We start from the raw sequence: 16371 nt of genomic DNA on the forward strand, positions 1-16371 counted from the left end.
GATGTGTTTGTGTCCAGAGCTTTATAACAAAGTTTGTGTTTCTGTAGCCCCGGTCAGTGAGAAGCAGTTAAGACACGATCTAGAGGCTGCACCCCTGAAATGCTGCCCTTGGCGAGGGGTGGGCAGAGCAGTAACTTTGACAGATCATTGGTGTCGTGCGGCCCTCTTCTGTATGTTGGGGCTCCTGCCTCTGTAGCTGCTGTTGGCTTAACCTCATGACCACTTTGTGAGGCAGGAACGTGTAAGCCCAGTATGAAGGGCAGATTTTCCGGTGTTCACAACCCTTGGCTGGGCAAGGAAACACCGAACACCTAGGATTAGATTTCCAAGGAGTTCAGCGCCTGGCCTTTGCCCCATGTGTGCGGGTTCTTGGGAGAGTCTAGCTACTTATCACAGTGGCCGGGCAGAACCAGAAAACCAAGGCCGGTGTTTATCTCCCTCCTTCTCGGGGCACGAGTCTGTCTTGGGCATTTTCAGGTACATCGCGTAGGAAAGCAGAGGTCGTGTCACCATCAGTCCCCAGTGGGGATTGTGCCAGGCTGCAACTGGGCACTGCACACCAACAAGTGTTAGATCCAGATGTGGGGCAGGGGCCTTTGCTAGAGCAGATTTGCAAACTTCTGAAGCTGGAGCCACCCCTGGTGCAGGAGCCCACCCGCTACTGTGTGTGCTTTGCACTTTTCTTTTGCTGTAAGAACTGGAGTCTGTCATGCCTTCATTTACTACATGGCATCTGGTCAGGTCCCTTGCCTTTGCCACACACCCTGACCACATTCAGGGCTGGCGTAGGCAGCTGCAACTCCATTTCACTGGGCTAACTACGTTCTTTAGTTCCTCCCAAACTCATTTCCCAGAAATCAGACACCTTTGAGCTGCTGCATCCTTACCACAGCGAATTCAAGGAGCTTGTGAATACTGACTCCAAGCTCCCCTACTCCTGTCGTTTTTTAACAGTTTCTCTTTATCGGCAAATAGATTCATGAAGCCTTTCTACTTCCTTGATCCTTAAATTGTCCTCTTCATAACTAAGGAAATGCTCTGACTCGGTTTTGATGTACATGTCTCCCAACAGATGTCTGGGTGGTTAAAGTGCCCCATGAGTACAAGTATCCTGTGTTTGTAAGCTCTTTGATAGTTGGTTCAGGATTTTTTTTTGTTCTCTCTTCTCAAGTCCTGGGGGTCTGTAGCAGATGCCTGCTGTAGCCTCTCCTTTGTTTTCCATTCCTTGTCTCTGTACCCACAGTGTTACACCACTACCTGCTTCATTATCAAATTGTTTTGCTGGTCTCATAAATACTTTTGACACATGCAGACACAGAAAGGAATGGCAAGCCTATCTGATCCTGTCGTTGTGTTTCTAATATTGCCATCACTATGGTATCTCAGTGCTACATACCAGCATGGTCTGAAAAGAGCTGAGAACATTGCCAGCATGTAACAAACCAGAAGTAATAATGATAATAAGAACAGTAAAAACAAGGCCAGCTAGTCCCTCTTTTCCATGTACAGTTAAATCACAACATGGCCTTTCTCCCATTGGTGTATTATCTTGAATAAAAACACAGGGCTCATTTTGGTTTTGTGCTTTGAACCTTGTCAGCCTGATCTTGTTTTTGCATCTCCATTGATCTGAGTCTCCAGCATTTCTTCTTGCACCCCAGGCCATTCCATTGCTTCCTACAGTTCTTCCCACTCTTCTCCTGCCTCTTAATCTATTCATTGGCTCTTTACCTATTTGCTAGTCTGCTTCTCTTTCCATACATGGTCCAGAAGCTCTCTATGCCAATCTCTCCCTATGCTGTGGACCCATATTTGCGACCCATATTTCCCAAGGTGGTATCAGAAGCCTTTTACTAGATGAGGAGCTTTCTACTCTGTTCTTGACATGATTTTCAGACTGGATTCTTGCCATCTTGTTCCTTCTTGTTCCTCCTCTCTACTGCTGTTCTGCTGGCTGATATGCAGGGATGCATTCAAGGAAATGGTCCTAGCAACCCCATGCTCACAGAGTGCTGGCACGCTTGCTTTGTGCATGGGCACATGGCTGCAGAAGACAACATTTACAACCTTTTTCAGTTCTCTTATGACCACGGGTACAGGCAGGAAGAGATGGCAACAGAAGTCCTTGAATGGGGTTATGTAGTATGTGTGAAGGTGTGTGTGTGCATGCATGAGACAGCAGCAGACCAGAGCATGTCCTGCTATGTACAGGAGCATGAGAATGAAGATGTTCCAGCCTGGAAGATGTTGGAGCACTTGGTAGTGAAATCCTCTACAGTCCTTACACAAAGTGCGGAAGTGTGTGCCTGCGTGGTTACATGCAAGGACAATGCTAAGTCAATTGAAGATACAATTGCAAGGGACTCCAGACTGGTCAGGAGTTCTCCTTATATTTACACCACTGAAACTGGTATCCATCAGTTTCCTGACTAGTATCCATCAGTTTCCTGACCTGGTCTGGCTGTCTAGCAAAGAACAGGGATCCAATTTAATTGAACCTTTCCATAAGGCCTTCAAAAGGTAACCTGTTCCTTGCTTGCATGCTTGTAAGCATGAATGGTAGGAGGGAAGTATAGTCCTGAACTGAGCCGACCCTATGGGGGTGCGGGGCATGGAGCAAATCAGCATGTGTGGGGCCCCCTTAACAGTGTGTGGGGCTGTGGTACCCCTGCAAAGGAAGGGGGGTGTCTCTGTGCTTCTTCCACAGCACAGGGCTGAGCTGCCAGCTTCAGGCAGGTCCTGTGGGAGGAGCCGTGGCCACTCTGCCTGGCTCCGTGGGACCCCCTAAAGCGTGGGGTCTGGGACAGTTGCCCCAATTCACCATACCCTAGAGACAGCTCTGGTCCTGAACTAGCAGGGGGGCAGGAGGTGGTAGGAGCCCAGGGCAGGCTCTGCTCTACTTCATATGCCCAGTGTATGAGTTCAGGGGGAAAGAAGAGCTGCATGTTTTGAATGGGTGTAGGAGGAGGCATAGGTCCCATATCTCTGTCCTCTGCTACATGTATGTGTCCTGGGTGGGTGCAAAAGGATGTACACTGCTATGTGCTCTGGGTGGGCTGAAGAAGATGTCAGGAGGCAGCGTGTGCATGGCCACCTATGTCCTAGATGGATCCAGAAAAGGTTTGGTATAACCCTTGCCCAGTCTGCCACTTCTCCCATTGCTGGGAAGTCAAACCACATAAACTGACCCACTGCAGGTCGTTCTGTTTCCACAAACTAAATTTTGGGGGTGGGATGCTCAGAGTCTGCCTTCCTAACCGGAGGTTCAAGGGTGGTGACAGCTGTGTTGCCCCCAGCATCATGAGATCGTTGGCCATTGAGTGCCCAGTTGGTGCTCCCCTCCAGCACGTGCTGCTCCTGACCTCTCCTTCGGCCATTTCCATCGGTTGTTCCAACCCCAGCAAGAAGTTGTGGCTGCAGCTGAGTTTGAGCTCTCTCTTTTTTTTAATATCCCCCGCAAGAATCTTTGACCTTTCTGCAGGAAGCCGTGGCAAGGGAGAGGATTTGCAGCAACCTGTCGTTCAAGTGACCCAACCCACCCACTGCCACCGCCGGCACATGAGCCCCTTTGTAGCTTCCTAACGAGCAAGGAGGGTGGGGAGGAATACACAGATGAATAATTCATTACAGAGATGCAAAAAAGAGGGTTTTAAACCTCTCCCTATATAAATATTTATTTTCACTAGTTAGCTCTGCAGCCCCCTTTTCTTCCTCTTGTCTTTTTTTTTCCTCTCGCCCCCCCCTTCTCATTCCCTTTTTCCTTTCAGAAGCCCGTCAGCCTCGCAACCGTTGTGATTCCACTTGTTCTCTTGATTATACTTCTCCTCCGTCTGTCTGTCTCTCTCCCTCTCTCTTTTCACATGATCTGAGCCCTGGTGCCAACCGTTCTGAGGGAAAAAACACACATAACAACAACTGGAAAAAAAAGAAAAAGAAATCCAGAAACAAAAAAACAAAACAAAAAAAAAGAAAGAAAAAAAAGAAGAAGAAGAAGAAACCCTTTGAAGCCTTTGAAGGGTAAAGGTTGTTTCTGTGGTAACGGCGCAGGGATTGGTGGAGGCTTGGAAGGCTCTTGGTTCCTGTAGCTGTGCTGAGTGATTAATGAGCCGTTACTGGGCTGTGAGGAGAGAGCTGGGGCTGGGGAGCCGGTCTCTCCACTCCAGGGCTGTTCTGCTGCTACCCAACTTTTTTCTTCCCTCCTTCTGTTTCTTCCCCCCTCTCCCTCCTCATCCTCTTGCTCTGTTCCCCCTTCCCGCATAGGCAAGCTCCTTCCCCCACGCACACGCTCTTGCCTTGCCTTTCCTTTCCTTTCCTTTCCCCACGCTCTGTTGCTCCTCGGCGCACACTCCTCCACTGCCGAAAACCAGCAGTGCTCTCCCAATGGACCACGCGCCTAGAAGAGACTCCCATCACCCTGCTCTCCCTGCCACCCGTGGGGCAGAACAACCCCTTCCCGGGCTCACCTCCCTGCATCATGGGAGAGGACAAAGGGCCAAGGTTGTATGACTTGAATGTACTTCTCCAGGCGCTGTCCTCTTCTCCAGAGGTGGCCGCACACCAGTGATGGCTAGCTTGGTCCCGTACTTCCAGTTTTTGCTCTGGCCTTGCAAAATGTGGTTTGCACCGCTAGTGCAAGGTCTGTCATTTTGAGCGTGCACGTAGCATTTGTATTACGGCCATCTTCATGAAGGGGAAGGGTGGAAGAGCAGATGCTGACCCCAGGCTGAGAGCCTTCCAGCAGGCTCGAGTCCTCGCACAAACTGCGTGCGGCTTTCCTGGAGGGACTGAGCCTGCAGTTAGCTAGCCAGGGTTTTCGTCACGGGGACAGGGACAGCTTGTTCGTGCATGTTTCTAACGTCTGCTCTCCGGTGGCTGACATGCTTCGCGGCTGCCTTGGGAGTTCCCCTCATGGTCATGGAGCCTGGACTTCTGACTCCAAACCATGTGTCGGCCCTTGTGCCGCTGAAGATCCAGCTCATCTCCATGAGAGATTTATCTGAGGCACAAGAGTATCAGGGCAAGCCCACGGGCTCTGTTCTGCGTGGTGCTGACTGCCACCTCATTTCTTGCTTGCTTTGGGTCAGACCCTGGAAGGTGCTGAGTATCTGTGACTCCCACGTGGATGCAGCTCCACAGTTTTGCTCTCTAGTGCCCAACTCTGGGACGTCACAGCAGTCCCTACCCTTGCCGAGATCACTTGGAAGCAGCACTTAGTGTTTGGAGAGTTGAGTGTGCCTCACACTTTCTAGGATCAGACTCATAGCTCATAAAGTGCTGGGGGCTCCCAGGTAAGGGGGTGCAGTATCATCCCTGCAGGGAAACGGAGGCACCTGAAGATTAAGAGTAATGGTTTTCATAATCAGCCGCTGATTTTGGTACTAAGGTACTGTGATTTTTAAAGAACACCTGCAGGATTTTGGGGAGGGGTCAATGCTGGCCTTATTCTGCCTCTCTTGATGTCAGTGAGAAAGCTCTTGCTGATGTCAGCTGCAGCAGTGTGACACCAATCCTGAGGGCTTGGCGAAACTGCCTTTTCACAAACTGGCGGTTAATTGAAAGCATTTGCTTTGAGTGATTTTTCCCAAGATGACATTGCGGTCTGGTAGCAGAGCTGGGGACAGAGCCCTGGAGTACTGATTCCCCAGTCCCATAGCCAGATGCTGAGCCACGTTCCCTGCCAGTGCAAACGCTGCTGCTATTATTACTGATAATCTCTTTCCTAGACTCAATAGCAACATTTGGAGCTCAGAAGCCAAGGGTCTGGGAGGTGCAGTGGCAACTGCTCTGGGCATCCTGGGCTTTTTCCCACCAAAATTTGCACTGTCGTCTCCAATTCATCCAAACTTTAAATTATGCACAACAAAAGAAAAGGTCCCAATCTAATTTCTGGCTCTTCTGCTAACAATAATAATGAATTAGTTTTAAAATCTCTCACCCAAAATAGCCAAACCAGAACACGCACAGCCTCCCAGAGCCTGCATCCGAAACAGATGTGCTGCCAGTAAGGCAGCTATTTATAATATACAGTGTTCCCTTTTAAGCCATAGTGACTCCAGCCCTCGGCTCTCTCTCTCATCAGCTCCTTTTGAAGCCTGTAGCTCTAATCCAGGGACTGTTCCTGGTGCTGCTAAAATCTTCTCATAAACCTGCTTGGATGTCAGGGAGCCAGAGCTTGCTCGCGCTCTGCCTTTAGAGTTGTTTTATCATCCCTGGAGGCTCCATAGCCACAGGAATGGCAGTGGCATTCCCATTAGGCTGTGTATCCCTCCCCACCATGCACTGCAGCCTCTGCATGGCACGCCAATCCCCACAGCCCTAGGTTAGCCTGCCCAGTGCTTGGCATCTCACCCTTGGGGTGGGGGGATTAGCGTGCCATGCAGAGGCTGCAGTGCACGGTGGGGAAAGATGCACAGTTTAATGGGATTATCACCTTTCTTTCACTTCTGGAGCATTGGCTCGTGAACCTTAGAGGTGTGATCCTGAAAGGAGCCAAACTCCCCCTGAAGCCAGTGAGATTCCTGCTCAGCAGTGGTTCACAGGACCAGACCTAGACCGAAGGGGTTCAGTACAGGACGGAGGAGCAGACAATCTTGCGTAGTCAAGAACACTTGGACTGTACAGGAATGGTTTAAATACGCTTGAATGGCTGGGGGCGCATATGGAGGTGAGGGGAGGAACGAGAGCCTGTGAAGGAAGGCAGAACATGTTGATTTTACCTTCCGGATGGCAGTGGGGGAAAGAGATAAGGCTACCTGTTGACCTGCAATAAGTCAGATCCTCTTCTGATCAGAGGAATCTCCTTAAGCTCTATGTTTAAAGGGGTATTCTGGCTTCAGGACGCCCCGGGTGCCTCTGGAGTCATGGTGTGGATGTGCAATGGGCAACCTGACACTTGAGGTGGGATAGGATGGATTTTCCTATCTGTCTGCTCAACAACCAGAGGTCTGTCTCAAGTTGCCTTTGGTTTTGCTGCTGGCTGGAAGGAAGGAAATCTAGAGTGTAGTCAGGTAGGTGGAAGGGCATCCATGAGATGCATGTTTCAGACACACTTGGGACCCAATCCTCTGATCATGCTTAATTTCCAGGATCCTTAGCACTTCCCAGGATCTGGCCATTAACCAACATTTTGTCTCTGCAGCTGCACTCTTTGCCCTTTCCTTTGCTTGCTCAGCCTGAAAATGAATAAGAATCTCTTTGGCCAAACCCAGTTAATCCTGTTTAGGTAATTCTTTTGTTGGTGAATAACCTACATGGTATTTTGTGGGTGGGAGGAGGCTGGGTAATCTGGCTTGCAGGCAAAAGGACCAAGGTCCTTGCGAAGAACAGTTTAGAGGTGGAAGGCCCAGTTCTGCTTCACTTCCCAACAGAACCAGTAGAGCTACTTTGCAGAAATAAAGGTGATAGCATCTGGCTTCATACTTGGAGAGCAGGGATGAGGAAGAAACTACAAGGGAAGCAAAACCATTACAGCAGAGTTGGAGCATATGTCTGGTGAGCTCCATGGTTTTCGTTTTGATCATTTTTTTTCTTGTTCTCTCCTCCAAGAGGAGGCTAAGGGCTCATTGGTCTCTTTGAGGCACCGATAGTGCCAGCCGTGATGTTATTTTAATAAACATCCTGATCTTTGGGGTATTGTCTGAGCCCTTCTTTGGGTCAAGTGAACGTGAGAAATGAAGGTGGTGGTGGCCATCACAAGCTTGTCACAAAACTTGGCATGATTAGCCGTCTCTAGTCAAGAGCCCCAGGTCGGGAATGGTGAGAACTGAAGTGCATTGATCCAACGGTGTGGCACCTATGAGGACAGCAAGGGTTGCTGCATTGATAAAGCAGGGCTGAAGGGAAGTACGCTGGCAGATGTGGGCAGGATGGGGCAGTGCTGGCATAGCAAAAGTGATACTGCAGATCAGGAGCCCAGAGTTTATGGTTTCCAGTGTTAACAGATGAACCTTTGCTCCTAAAACAGGTACTGTAATGCAGCGCTGGTAAGGAAACCTATTAAGAGCCAGTCTCATCACTGTAATGTTAATTATTAATACGACTCAGGGAACAAAATGTGTGAAAACTCCAGCTGTCTGAATCGAGCTGTGACACCAAACAGGATGCCTGGTCCACGTCCAGGAGACTGGAACTGGAATGCCCCCGTTCCTATGGCAGAGCTGAACTTCCCTGTGTCAGATGAACAGTCCAGGCCTAATTGTTTGTAACATGAAGAGAATCAGGAACTTAAAAGCTAGACATTAATGTAGAACCTTCTGACTGTCCCTCTGAAAATCTTTCTGGCAATCCTTGTGTCTTAGAAACAAAGTTGAGTTGTGTGGGTCTCAGCTCCATCTTTCATGAACATTTGTCCAAGTGAGTAAGGCATGCTCTTTATTCTCTGATCAGGAGAGGCTCATCCTGGGGCTGTCAGGGTGTGTTTTATCAGGCAGACCCAAGATGGATTAGGAAGAATATCCCAGCACCATAAATCTGCTGTGGTTGAATAATTCTACCCATCCAATGCCAGTCTGAAGCCTGGATAAAGGAGGGGGATTAGTGTCAGGAACGGCATCCAGCTGTAAAAACCTCTGCCAAATCATCATGATCTGGATCTTACTGCACCAAGGGCGGGTGCAGTCAAAGAAGTGAGGAGCACTTACACCAGAGGATCAGTGAAGGTAGTGGAGGCATCTAAGAAAGTACAAGAGAAAAGACTGGCATGGTATGGGCGTTTTCAAAGGTGTCCAGAAGGATACGTGGGAATACCAGAATGGCACAACCAGGGAGAAGGGGGAGAGGAAGACACAAGATGAGATGGAGAGATATAGTGAAGAGGGACATGAGAGAGAAGGAGTTGGAAGAAGAAGATACCAGGATGCAGCAGGGACCCCAAGACAAGTTTCATAGTTGTTAGGGGCTGGAAGGGACCTCACAGATCATTGGGTCCAGCCTCCCTGCACTTGGACAGGAAAGACTGATGAGATCAAATGATTCCAGCAAGATGGACATCAAGACATTTGAGGGATGAAGAAGAAGAGCCCAGTACCATACAATGGGACACATTGATGGCTTGCATATATATGTGTGGGAAAGATGCCTCAGGTCAGTGCCTGACTCTCAAGGATGCGGTAGTGCAGAACTGAGGGGTCTCAGCAGTCAATGCCTGACACTGCGCTGGGGGGAGCGCATGCCCTTGAGAGGAAGCTTCCACCACACAATTTGTCCATATGCCTGAAAGAGGATTCTGTCCCCAAGCTATCCATGCCCAAGGACTGGGGAAACTGCCTTGGCGACCCGCTTGTGAGCCCGAGGGGGATTTACCTCCACTGAAATGATCATGCACCCAAGATGACCTTTTGGCGTTTGAATGAGGTCCATCCTGGGTCCTGTGTGTTATCTCTGGGCACCACAGGAAGACTGCAGCCTGAATGGCAGCTCTGCATCGATAGCAGATCGTGCTCTAGTTAGGACTTACGCGCCGGTGAGACACCTTGTTCTGGACTCAGTTCCCCGGGCAGCGAGAAGACTGGAGACTCAGTTGCAGAGCAGGTGCTGAAGGAGACAGCCAAGGACACCTCAAACCCCTCCTCGTTCGTGCAGCCCCTTCTCAGCCCTCCTTCCACTCTCATCTCTCTCCTCCTACTGTTTCCTTGCTCTTCCTTCTTTCTCTCTCCCTTATTCCCTTTCTCTCACTTTCTTCCTCTCTCCACCTCCCCCCTACTCTCTTCTGTGGGGCATTGATTTTTCCATCCGTCAGTGAAACGCCTGAGGAAAATGAAAGAGCATCTTCGTGATCGATCAGTAGAACTCTGCAGCCTGGGGTCAGGCAGGGTTTGAATCAGGCACTCCCGCAGCATCTCATTACCCCCAGACTCCCAAGAACAAGGCTTTTCAGAATACCTGTGGGGAGCAGAGATCCCGCCGAGTGCTAGGGGGCTGGGCTCAGGCAGTCCTGTGTGTATTGCTCCCAACTCATCTGTGTTGCGAATTGCTACTGTGTGGGATTGTGAGCGCGGGAGCTCAGGCTTGCAGGAAAGTGCGCTGAGGGTGTGCGCGCATGTGTCTGTAGCTGCCAGTGGGTGTATTGGTGCAGAGGTACATTTATGGCTGTTAACATAGCTCTGCTTTCTGGTGTGCTGCCCATGTGCTTATGAGTGTTCGTGTTGGTGCTTATTCATGTCATTCAGATTAGGGGGGCGATTGTGTGCGCATGTGTGCGCGCACCTTTATTCACAGCACCCGTGTGTAGCTTATTGTGCGTGTTGTTTCACAAGTATGTCTAGCTTTGAAGCTGCGAGGTAAAGGGGTCCCAGGGAGATCACGTTTAGTGGAAGTTGAGTGCCCAGCTCCCTTTGGCCCTTGGTGCATGACGTGGGGCATGCTGTGTTTGCGTAGGATTTTATCATGGTACAGAAGGCACTGCTTCATCAGTTGGCATTTGCCATCCCTTTCCCCACAAGGCTCCCCTGGGGGTACCACTGCTTGCTTCAGTCTCCAAGTGTCAGCAAAGGAAGTAACTGAGGGAGTTTTTCATACCCCTGCAAATGTCAGCTTTGTCATGGCGACTCCTCTGAGTCATTCTGTGAGCCAGAGTGTGGCATTCAAGTGGTCCCCTGAGTGCTTGCCGACTGGTGCCACGATCTGCATGTACTTTGTGAGTGCATGCAGCTGCGTGGGCAACTCTTTGTGCACGCCGTTCTGTAGGTGCTTGCACGCCCTTGTGTGTGCGTGTGGTTTTCAGTACACGCATCATATTGTTGTGGCTCTTCCATTAAAGTGCAGGTGTGTTAAGTATATTGTGCATGTCTGTGCATGGGTCACTGTGCAGTTGGGCCATTGTGTCAGTCCACGTGTGCACACGTGTGTGCCATTCTCTGTGCCAGGCTGTTTCTAGGGCTCTGTCCCTTTTGCTGATGGTTCAATAATTCTACACCTCATGGTTTAAACTTTTGTATCCCCACCTTGCTTGCACAGGGGGCCTGAAGCAACAGCTAACCGGAGGGAGTAGAAAGATTCATAGATTCATAGATGTTAGGGTCGGAAGGGACCTCAATAGATCATCGAGTCCGACCCCCTGCATAAGCAGGAAAGAGTGCTGGGTCTAGATGACCCCAGCTAGATGCATATCCAACCTCTTCTTGAAGACCCCCAGGGTAGGGGAGAGCACCACCTCCCTTGGGAGCCCGTTCCAGACTTTGGCCACTCAAACTGTGAAGAAGTTCTTCCTAATGTCCAATCTAAATCTGCTCTCTGCTAGCTTGTGGCCATTATTTCTTGTAACCCCCGGGGGCGCCTTGGTGAATAAAACCTCACCAATTCCCTTCTGTGCCCCCGTGATGAACTTATAGGCAGCCACAAGGTCGCCTCTCAACCTTCTCTTGCGGAGGCTGAAGAGGTCCAGGTTCTCTAGTCTCTCCTCGTAAGCTAATGTTCCACTCCACCTTCTTCTTTGTCTGGTTCCTGCACCTGTGTGCTGTACCAATGTAGATTGTCCAATGGCTGACATGGACCCAACAGTCCCCTCCATGTCCTCTCTGCATACAACTCAATGTGCATGTTAGCATGTTGCATTGTGCTTTGAACCTTCACCCAGGGGAGCGCTGAGGGTGTGCGTGAGCTCATGTCTCTGCAACCACACTCACCAATTTTCATGCCAGACAGGTAAGTGAGCATGGTCGGAAAGACGCTTAAAGCCCATGTCAACAGCAAAGCGGCAACAGGGAAAGGAAAGCAGGATAACTAATTCTCTCATCCTTCCCTACCAGTTCCGACCAAACAGTCTGGACTGGTAGAGAAGGCAGACAGTTAGCAGGTACTTTGCTTCTGCTTTCTGCCGTAAAGGCAGCAGGCATTGTTTTGTTCTGTGGGGTCATGTCAGATATGTGCGACTTACAGATGTGCTGATACCACTTAGCTAAGTGCTGACAGTGTATTATGAAGGTGCTGGCTGTGGCTCTGTTGTTCAGGTTGAGTTGAGTTTATCTATTTTACTGATAATGTCATGCAATGAAAACAGCTGATGCAGCTGCATCATGGTTTTGCTTTAAATGTTTATATTTTACATCGTATACTAATAACTTGCCCCCTGTCCTCTGGATGTTTTGTCTAAAGGAACCATTTGGCTTAAAAGTCAGTGGGGTTGTGCTGATGTAAGGGAGTTGCACTGATTTGCGCCAACAGCGATTCAGCTCATCTCCTTTACATCAGTGGAGCTCCACTGATGCTTGAGGAGAGGTTCAGTTTACACCAGATGAGGATCTTCCCCCTTTTCTTTACTCCCTACAACTAAAACACTTGGCAAGGTTTAGCCAGTTAACATTTCTGCTTGGGGCCTGGTGGCTCGACTAGGAGGCTAGGAGACAGGCCATGTGCTCTCTCTGCAGCTTTGCCAGTTACTCCAGGTGTGACCTTGGCCTAACCATTTTGCCTTTCTGTGCCTTCATTTCTATGTCTGTAAAATGAAGATAACACTAGCAGGCCTCAAGGGAGGCTGGGGCTCGACAAGTTCTTCCGTGCCCATTTCTATAGTATCAAAGTGCCGGGGGGGGGGGCCCCGCAGGGCATTGCAAAGACATGGAACAAATTGTAGACCAGGGGTTGGCAACGTTTTTGGACTAAGTGCCAAAAACAACCGCAACCTCAATTTGTAAGATGTTGGCATGAAGGTGTGGACGTCAGGGGAGCTGTGAAGGGCCTAAACTATGTTTTGGCAGTGCAGCCCCAGCCCCTTCCCTGCCATCCACCCAGAGGTGTGCGTGCACCCACTGCCACCAAGAAGTTGGACCATGGCTCCATGGATCCCAGCGCACCCACTTGCAGCCTCCTGGCTGCCTGCTACAGCCGGCCCAGGCTCTGGGCAGGCCTCTGCTGCCTGCCACAGAGCCTGGGCTGCTTGCAGTGGGCAGCAGGGAGGCTGCAAGCACGGAGCCCCAGCCTGGCTTCTTGCAGATGGAAGGGAAAGGGCTGAGGCTGAACTGCCACAGCAAGGATTGGGCCCCCCCGTGACTTCCCCAATGTCCACCCCAAGGCGCATGTACCAAGCAAAATACCTTTGCGTGCCACACTGGCACATGTGCCTTCCCATGTTATAGACCGTCCATCTGCAGAACCAGGAAACATTACTTTGGGAAAAAATAGATTAGAAAATAACAACCAAAAAATCCTCCCCTAATTGGTATTAATATTTCATTAATAGGATACATACAGCAAAAAGCATTCTAAATGCACAGTTATATTGACATTCAGTTGCCACGTATGGTAAACCAGGCAAATAGCATGGTTTTGTTAAAATCTGGGAGGGCTATTTGGGGCCAGAATCTGAACCGAGCTAAAGTGGTATGAATTGTGTGCAAATGGACTGGGTGCAGAATTGCACCAGGGTGAATGAGATTAGGACATCGTTCCTAGAATCATAGAACACGAGGGTAGGAAGGGATCTCAGGAGGTCATCTAATCCAAACCCCTGCTCAAAGAAGGACCATCCCCATCCCCATCTATCTCATCCCAGCCAAGGATTTGTCTACCCTGGTCTTAAAAACCTCTAAGATGGAGATTCTTGGTCTTGTGGTTGGTTTTTCATATGGGTGCAGGTGATTAAGGGGAGAAGGGGTCGTAGATTTGCTGTACAGTCTCATCCTCTGAGCAGCTTTGCACTCCGCGAGGACCGGGTTCAGGGGGTGATAGCATTTCCTGTGCAGGCAAAGTTGGGACTAGTCAGAGCTGCCACTGGGGAGCTGGGAGCCTGCCTTTCTCTCTCTCTCTCTCTGCCTCTGGTTTGAAAGAAGAGCTGCAGCTGGAGGAATGAATGCACAGCAACTTGGGAGTGGGGGGAGCCAGGAATACTGGAGGGGGAGGCTGCAGGGGGAGGTGACCGTTGCCAGTGCCGCTCCACGCGGCACGTAAATCAGAGAGAGCTGTCTGTGCATGTCGGCTTCTTTCACTAGAGGTTGCTCACTTTCACTTCTTGGCTTATTTCAGCATCGTTCAGCCCATTTGACAGGTGTGTGTGTGTGCGCGCGCGAGTGTTGGGAGCAAAGAGGAGACCTAAGGATGGTTCAGCTGATATGGCATTGACCAGAGTCTTTCAATAACAGCACACCCCTAATGGATTGGGTGTATATCAGCTGCAGAAAGCAAGGCCCCTCCCATGCTAGACAGCTGCCTTTCCTGCTAATGCTCATCTAATTAAACAGCAGCCTGGAGAGGCTGAAACCAGGGCAGCAGGAGAGCAAAGATTTTTATCCAATAGATTCCTGTCTCCAGCTCAGGAACCAGAAGAAAAACCCCTTTCATATCCTCAGATCAATAAGCAGGTGGTATCTCCCCCTGCCCTCCCCGTTTTTTTCTTTCACCTTCTCCAGTGCTCCTTTCCTCTCCTATGTTCTTTAAAAATGCTGTCTCCGGGGCAGGGCTCCGATCCATACTCGGTGGATTTCTAGCCCCCAGGTGACTGCCTCCACTGCATGTGCACCTGCTTAATGCGAGAGTAGAGACTGGGGAGCCTGACAGGAAACGGGAGCAATGCCATCGCTGGGCTCCGAGCGTTCAGCAGAGAGATTTGGTCTTGGAGGAGCCATTGTTTTGCCTGGTGCTTCTTCGCTCCTGTCTGTGGCTGACCAGGCAGCTGTGTCAGAGCACAGATGGGCACAAGGGCTCCTGATCCATCCTGACCGTCTCAAGCAAATCTTGGTACCCAACAAGTAAGCACTCTCAGGGGCAACCCGGGAAGTGCTGCCTGTGGTTTCTCTCATTGCCTTCTTTCCCTCTGTCTGGGCCTGATTCTGCTCCCATAGAAATTGATGGGAAAACTGCTATCAACTTCATTAGAGCAAGATCAAGCTGCCTTTTTCTTCCCCTTAAGGGAGGAAAGTTTCAATCACCGTTGTCTAAAAAATATGATCGGATCCTGCAACTTGGTTCTCAGGGCTGCAGTACATCGCATCAACTCACATTTTAAGTGCATGAATGCTGGCAGTGGGATCCTGATGTACTGCTTACACCTCCATACTTGAAAACTGGGCCCACTGTGTCCAGTCCAGCACTGGTGAAAGTCAGAAAAGCTCCTCTCATTTTGATAGAACCTAGCAGCGAATCTGGTATACGAGGCCTCAAGAGAAATGGCCAGGCTTTGATTCTTATTAGTCTGAAGTTGTGGTGGAAAAGCAAGGGCCAAATTTGGCCTCTAACGTTGATTTCAGTGGGATTAAAAAGAAGCATCATTTTTTCTCATTGTGCTTGTTGTTGCCTCTGTGAAGGATCTGCATCCCTGTTGTTAGAAGGAATGTAAATTCATTCTTCCTCCCAAGGTAAGCTCTGCCAATGACCCTCCAGAATGATGTTCGCATGGGAAAAAGGGATTATGGAAGACCAGCTCTCCATCCCATCCTCCCACTTTGCTGGTTGTGGGGGGCAGCAGGAGCATGAAGGCTTTTCATTCGGAGAAGCAGTGCTTTCTAATTGCAAGAGGATCTATAGTAGCTCTGGACTCTTAGCTCTGGTACAAGTAGTAGCCTAATGCTCACCTTTTATATCCCACTCTGCACACACTGGTCATGAAAAATGTAGCTCAAAGAAGCTTGAAACTATGGCAAGTGGAAGTAACAGATGGGGTCATGACAATCCATAAGAAAGGTACCTTAGGATCTCCAGTAGTCTCTGTCCTTGGTCTTGGTCTTTCTCTAGTTTACCAAACTGACCAAACTTTTTCTGCTGCTTACATGGTCTTCCTAACCAGGCTCCAAAGCCAAGATGCCCATCTCAGGACACCTCTATGCTCATACTCTATTCTTGAATATTTAATCATATTTTAACATGTGTTGGCTAATATGTACGTTCTAGTGTAGTCAGAATAAAAATAATTGTGATTTGCCCGGTGTCTGCAAACATTTGTGTCCCGGAATAAATATTTTTGCCCTGTCTACACTGTGTTGGTTTACATGTAGTCATCAACGCTCATTAAAGCACAGCTCAAAAGCAGTCAAATAGAGGCATCCCCATGTTTTGCGGGGGAGTCAAGCCAACAGACTTTAAAGCCCTTTTAAGTCATGTCCGTGTTTGTTCGAAACTCTCTTGAGATCTTGACCGTGAGGGGAGTAGTAGATACTCCCCTTCTCAGGAGAGAGGAAAGCTGCTGTAGCATTGTATATGGCTGTTTAACAAGCAAAGGGGAAGTTAGCACCCAGTAAGCTTGAGAGGGAACTTGCAGGGCACTAGCTGCTGTTCTACAGTGACTCCCCCTCGGCTCAATCTTAGCATGCTGTAAGTGTGAGGTTGCTTTCTCTGCTTTCCAAGTGGTGTAAGCCACTACACACTGAGTGTCCATATGAGGTGGAGTGGTGAAAGCTATGTGCACTGAGTGTCCATATGAACGTGGAGCAGCTTGTACACTGTACA

General features: G+C 49.5%; 1 long non-coding RNA gene across 1 annotated transcript in view; it reads left to right on the plus strand.

Moving 5' to 3' along the window:
- Positions 1–6427: 6427 nt before the first annotated feature.
- The window catches only part of LOC109280217 (uncharacterized), a 66735-nt gene continuing 56791 nt past the window's right edge, over positions 6428–16371 (plus strand). The window contains exon 1 of the long non-coding RNA XR_009455926.1: positions 6428–7491. This is a non-coding gene — a long non-coding RNA (uncharacterized LOC109280217). The remainder of the gene's footprint in view (positions 7492–16371) is intronic.

The sequence above is a fragment of the Alligator mississippiensis genome, chromosome 12 (genome assembly GCF_030867095.1).
Source record: "Alligator mississippiensis isolate rAllMis1 chromosome 12, rAllMis1, whole genome shotgun sequence".
Taxonomy (NCBI): domain Eukaryota; kingdom Metazoa; phylum Chordata; order Crocodylia; family Alligatoridae; genus Alligator; species Alligator mississippiensis.